Below are 7034 nucleotides of genomic sequence, written 5' to 3'. Positions count from 1 at the left end.
CAAAAAAGAGGAAGACCCTCAACGAGATGGATTGACACAGTGGCTGCAACAATGGGCTCAAGCATAACAACGATTGTGAGGATGGCGCAGGACGCAGCAGTGTTTTGTTCTGTCGTACATGGGGTCACTGTGAGTCAGAACCTACTCGATGGCATCTAACAACAACAACAACAGCAGACAGCCACCCCCTGGCCACACCAGAATTAGCCCCAGCTTCCCCCACTGCCTCCGGAGTGGAGCAAGACGAGCAGATAATGGGGACCACATGGGCCCTGTGCTGGACTGCACCTTCCTCAATCCTCCACCCAGCTGTCAGGTTCTGGGGCATCCTGGACCTTCGGCCCTGCCTGCCTCCACCTGGTCAGCCCTCATTCCGTGACTTTGAACCCAACTCTTCCTCCTGAAAAGCAATTAGCCTGATGGAGGAGCCCAGGTAAGCTTTGATCCAATAGCTTCCATGCATTTAATTCCTAATCATCTGAGGTTTGACTTGGGACTTTGACCAAGACATGTACAGAAATAAGATGGGGGTGGTGGGGGCGCTGATTTTATCAAGACTCACTGTCAATTACGCAAAGTGAAGATGCTACCATTGTTCATGAAATGGATTGACTCATTCTGGACAGTAGGTGTTGGTGAGGACACTGGAGATACAGGACTTGTTTCCATACTTTCTCATTAGCAGATAAGCTCATTCATCTGCACTTACCCCTCTTCCTCCTCTTCTTCATCCTTCACTTGAAAACCAAACATCCTCTGGCTCACGTTACACCTGGACCCAGATTCTTTTAAAGCCCAATGTTCAAACCAAGCTTATAAAACAGAGAAAATGGAGTTCTACCTGCAGTATAAAAAGATTAATTGCTTTATGGTGTGAGTTACTACAAATGTTTGTTAAGCACATACTCTGTGCCAGGCACTATTCTAGGTACTTGGGAATCCACAGAGAATAAACTAGGCAGACCTCCTACCCTGTGGAACATACATTTTAGTAGATCACCATTGCCATCGAGTCGATTCCAACTCATAGCAACCCTATAGGACAGAGTAGAACTGCCCCATAGGGTTTCTAAGGAGCATCTGGTGGATTAGAACTGCCGACCTTTTGGTTAGCAGCCATAGCTTTTAACCACTGTGACTCCAGGGCTCCCATTTTAGTAGAGCATCCTTCAATTCCCCAGCTTCCAACCTCCCTCTACCTCACAGAGCAATATGCGTATTAGCAGGAGTGGATGTTGAAAAGAATGGTTCAGAGGAACACAGCTGCTCTGTAAATCGAATTGATAATCTCTTGTATGTGTCTTGTACTTGAATTTATACATCCATGTAACGTGTTTTATTTTCACAACTGCAATTAGATGTGGGATATCAGCAGTGCCCCAAAGCCATCCCCTATAAACATATTGTTATGGATTGATTTGCATCCCCCTAAAATATGTGTTGGAATCCTAACTCCTGTACTAGATGTAATCCTGTTTGAGAATAGGGTTTCTTTGTTACGTTAATGAGACCATTATCAGTGTAGGGTGTGTCCTGAACCGAATCACTTCTGAGTTATAAGGAGCAGCACAGACACAGAGACAAGCAAGCACAAACAGGGCAAGAGAGATGCCACGTGAAGATTTCCAGGGAACCAAGGAATGCCTGGCCTACAGAAGTTGATACAGACAAGGATTATCCCCGAGAGCCAATAGAGAGAGAGGCACTCTCCCTAGAGCCAGGGCCCTGAATTCAGACATCTAACCTCCTAAAGCAAACCCTGGTGGCACAGTGGTTAAGAGCTATGGTTGCTAACCATAAAGATCGGCAGTTCGAATCCACCAGGTGCTCCGTGGAAACCCTGTGGGGCAGTTCTACTCTGTCCTATAGGGTCACTATGAGTCGGAATCGACTCAACGGCAAAAGGTTAAAGCCTCCTAAACTGTGAGAAAATAAATTTCTGTTTTTTAAAGCCACCCACTTGTGGTGTTCGTGTTACCGCAGCACCGGGTGACTAAGATACGTGCCAACTGAACACAAACAGTGCATTTGCTAAGCACACAGATGCGTGTCCCTCAGCCTCTCCCCCTTTCCACTGAAGTTCCTCACCTGTTTGGTGTGGGAATTCCGAAGTTGTAACAGCCAAGGTGATCCCCTAAGGACACGTGGGCATTCTGAGGATCCCTCATCAGGACGCTGCTCCCCCATGGATAGCCAGCATCCCAGGCAGCTCACAAGTGATTATAAAGACTTCCTCCAGCTCCCACAATACCACTCCCTGCTGGCACCCCATGTGGCCAAGTCAACAGCACTACCAAGGCTGCTATTCTGTTCTCACTGAAGTGGGAAAAAGGTCTCTTCCCAGCATTCATGGCTATTTCCATTAATTTTCCAAAAGGGTGGGCTGATTCTTTCAATTTCACCATAGCCCTTTCTCTCCTGAAATCTTAAAAATGTTCCCCCAGGGCAAAATTGAAGGACACAGAATACTACCCACTAATGCTTCCCTTAAAAGCTCCTTCTCTAGCAACCCTAGATCAGTACCCCAGCACAGTGATCCTTTCCTACCTCTGGGTAAGTGCTCTCTGCATCAGAATCAGTTAATCCCAACAGTGACTGTCCACAGCCTTGTTAAGGTGGGAGCATGCTCTTCCCAGCTCTCTACATCCTCAGTAAAAGCAGCAATCCCCCTTAGTTACCTCTGCTTTCCTTCTTACCTGCCGGACCCTGGGCTTTCCCCCTTTTCTCCATACTCCCACCAGTGGCTCCTCCTTGCCTGTCCTCGCTGTCTCAGACTTCTCTCTGCTGTCCTGAGCAATTGCATTCTGGCCCCAAACATGCACATCACACCTAGCTAAACAAAAGCCTGACTCCTTACAGCGCGGTTTGACCCATATTTTGTTACTTGAGCAACTGTCAATACCCATAGTGGTCTGACTCCCACCTCCTCCTGCCCTTATCTGCACCCAAGCAGCTTATCAGATGCTTAGTGTTCTCCTTGCAGTTTTCTCCAAACCCTGTGTCTCTGTGGGGGGAAAAAGAAAAAAAAAAAAAAAAAGGCTTACCCCACTGAGGAAGGGCAGCAAATCCTGTTATTCCCAGAGCACAGGTGAAGACCCATTGTGACTAGGCAAAGTTATTGTTTTTAACAAAAGAAAAAAACTACCTCTCTGTGGTATAGGGACAAGAAGCCATCCTGGGCCCAGATCATTAGAGGTCTTGTCAACTGGAGGAGAGGCAGGATCACTGAGAAGTTTCCACCCCTGAGACCCAGGAACACAGGCCTGCCCAAGTCTGCAACTGAACAAGCCAACAGAGAGTAAGAAGCAACAGAAGCCCACCATTGGTGTAGGGTAACAGTGTGGAGAGAGATACCCATAATAGGTGAATAAAAACCAAAACTAAAGCCGTCATTCTGAGTCATAGCCACCCTATCGGATAGAGTAGAACTGCACCATGGGGTTTCCAAGGAGTAGCTGGTAGATTGGAACTGCGACCGCTGTGGTTAGTAGCCGAGTTCGTAACCACTGTGCTACCAGGGCTCCAATAGGTGAATAATGGAAACAAAATTGAACGATAAAAAAACTCTCAATCCAAAATCAGGCAGAAAAGATGGGAAAGAAAGGGATGAATGAAGAACAGGTAGAACAAGTAGAAAACAACTAACAAGATGTTGGATTTTGATCCATGTCAATGGTCTAAACACTCAAAAGACAGAGATTGTCGGATTGGATAAAATAGCAAGATCCAACTATATGCTTTCTACAAGAAACCCAATTTAAATATAAAGACATACATAGATTAAAACTAATAGGATGAAAAAAGATAGGCTGTGCAAGTACTAATTAAAAAAACAAAAAGAGTAGTGCTTATATTAATATCAGGCAAAGTAGACTTTAATACAAGACATATTACCAAGGATAAAGAACAATAAGACAAAATGATAAAGAGGGCAGTTCATCAAGAAGACAAAACAATCCTAAATTTGTAAGCACCTAACCTAACAATAGGGCTTCCAACTATTACAAGGCAAAAATTGATAGACCTGTAAAGAGACATAGACAAATCCATGATTCTAGTCTCCTCTCTTGTTAAATGATAGAGCAAGTCAGCAGATCAGCAAGGATATAGAAGACCTGACCAACACTATCAATAAACTTGACCTAACTGAATTTATAGGGCACTTCACCCAATAACACCAAAATACATATTCTTTCCTAGTGCATATAGAATATTCATCAAACTATACCATATTTGGGAGTACCAAACAAATTCCAACAACTTTTTGAAAATTAAAAGAGTACAAAATATGTCCTCTGACCAAAATTGAGTTGAACAAGAAATCAAAAACAAAAAGATATCCATGAAATCCCCAAATATTTGGAATGCAATTGTCTGATGTGTGTGTGAGGGGGGTGGTATTTATTAGGTTATTGCTGTTTGATGTGACATGTAACCCTCTTCTCTACCTCCTTTGTGAAATCTATATAGCGTATTGATGCTTAAGCTAGAGACTGGCAAATGATGGTCCATGGAACAAATCTGGACCACAGCCAGTTTCTGTCTAGCCCACAAGATATGAATGTTTTTACAATTTTAAAGAATTGTAGGGAAGGAGGAAGAAGAGAAGAAGAAGGAGGAGGAAGAAGAAGAGAAGGAATAGAGACCGTATGTGGCCCATAAAGCTTAAAATATTTGCCAACCCTGCTTTAACCTTATAAAATGAGTCTGGAAGTGTTTCCTCATCTATTTTCTGAAAAGAGTTTATGTGACGTTGACATCAGTTCTTTAAATGTTTGACAAATTTCATCAGAGAAACGATCTGAACCTGATGTTTTCTTTGGGAGAAGGATTTAAATTATACATGTAATTTCTTTAACAGATACAGGGCTATTCAGATTTTTTATTTTTTCCTTTGTCAATTTTGGTAAGTCATCCCTTTGTGTAAACCCAAGTTTCCGTCTGGTATCATATTCCTTCAACTTGGATAATTTTTCTTAAAATTTCTTACAGTGCAGTTTTGCTGGTATTGAGTTCTCTCAACTTTTGTTTGTCTGATAATACCTTTATTTTGCTTTCATTTTGAAGGACTCTTTTAGATGGATATAAAAGTATAGGTTGACGACTTTTTTTCTTACACTGATGAGATGTCAATGTTCATTCTTATCTTTGTTCCTTGTATGCAATGTGTCTTCTGGCTGTTTTTAAGATTTTTCTCTTCATTGCTAGTTTCCGGAAATTTGATGTGATGTGTCTTGATGTGGTTTTGTGTTCATCTAACTTGGGGTTTGTTGGGATTTGGGGTATTTGAGTTTATAGTTTCCATCAAATTCGGAAATTTTTCAGCCATTATTTTTTCCAATTTTTTTCTGCCATGTTCATTCTCTTCTCTCTTTCTGGAACTCTAATTATATGTTTGTTACCCAAAACCAAAACCAAACCCACTGCCATCAAGTCGATTCCAACTTATAGTGATCCTACAGGACAGAGTAGAACTGCCCCATAGGGTTTCCAAGGCTGTAAATCTGTACAGAAGCAGACTGCTATATCTTTCTCCCACGGAGTGGCTGGTGGGTTCAAACCACTGATTTTTTGGTGAGCAGCCAAGCGCTTTAACCACTGTGCAACCAGGGCTCTCCTACATGTTTGTTAAGTTGCCTAATATTGTCCCACAAGTCACTAAGTTTTTCCTTTTTCTTCTTTTTGTTTAGCCCTTTTTTTTTCCTCTCTGTGCTTTAGTTTGTGTACTTTCTGTATGTGCTATATGTGAATATTCACCAACATTTTCTTCTGCAGTGTCTAATCGATCTGTCGTTGAGCCCATTCAGTGACTTTTTCACTTTTCACTTCTAGGGAAAAAAATACAATAGTTTGGTTCTTTTTTATATCTTACATTTCTCTTCTCATTATGTTCACGTTTTCCTTTAAATTCCTGAACATCTTCATAATAGACTTTTCAAATTCCTTGTATGCTAATCTCAAAATCTGTCATTTCTAGATCTGACTCTTGTGACTAATGTTTCTTCTGGTTATAAGTCACATTTTCCTGCTTATTAGCATGCTGTTGTTAGATGCCGTCAGGTCAGTTCCAACTCATAGCAACACTGTTTACAACAGAACAAAACACTGCCAAGTCCTGTGCCATCCTCACAATCTGTTATGCTTGAGCCCTTCTTTGCAGCCACTGTGTCAATCCATCTCATTGAGGGTATTCCTCTCTTTCACTGACCCTCTATTTTACCAAGCATGATGTCCTTCCCCAGAAACTGGTCCCTTCTGATAACATGTGCAAAGTACATGAGACAAAGTCTCACCATTCTCATTTCTAAGGAGCATTCTGGCTGTACTTCTTCCAAGACAGGTTTGTTCATTCTTTTGGCAGTCCATGGTATAGTCAACATTTTTTGCCAACATCATAATTCAAAGGCATCAATTCTTCTTCAGTCTTCCTTATTCATTTTCTGGCTTTCACATGTATATGAGGTGATTGAAACTACCACAGCTTAGGTCAGGCGCAAAGTGACATCTTTGCTTTTTAACACTTTAAAGAGGTCTTTTGCAACGGATTTGCCCAGTGCAATACATTGTTTGATTTATTGACTGCGGCTTCCATGGGTGTTGATTGTGTATCCAAGTAAAATGAAATCCTTGACAACTTCAATATTTGCTCCATTTATCATGATGTTGCTTATTGGTCCAGTTGTGAGGATTTTTGTTTTCTTTATGTTGAGGTGTAATCCATACTGAAGGCTGTAGTCTTTGATCCTCATCAGTAAGTGCTTCAAGTCCTCTTCACTTTCAGCAAGCAAGGTTGTGTCATCTGCGTAACGCAGGTTGTTAATGCGTTTTCTTCCAATCCTGATGCCCTGCTCATCTTCATATAGTCCAGCTTCTCAGATTATTGCTCAGCATACAGATTGAATAAGTATGATGAAAAGATACAACCCTTACACACACCTACTAATTTTTTGTTTGATGATGGACATTGTGATATTACATTGTTGAACAACTGGATTTTGTTCTTTCTCTAAAGAGAAAGGGGGGAGGGGAGGGGA

Source organism: Trichechus manatus, unplaced genomic scaffold (assembly GCF_000243295.1).
Source record: "Trichechus manatus latirostris isolate Lorelei unplaced genomic scaffold, TriManLat1.0 scaffold00005, whole genome shotgun sequence".
Taxonomy (NCBI): domain Eukaryota; kingdom Metazoa; phylum Chordata; class Mammalia; order Sirenia; family Trichechidae; genus Trichechus; species Trichechus manatus.
Note: the sequence above shows the minus strand (reverse complement) of the source record.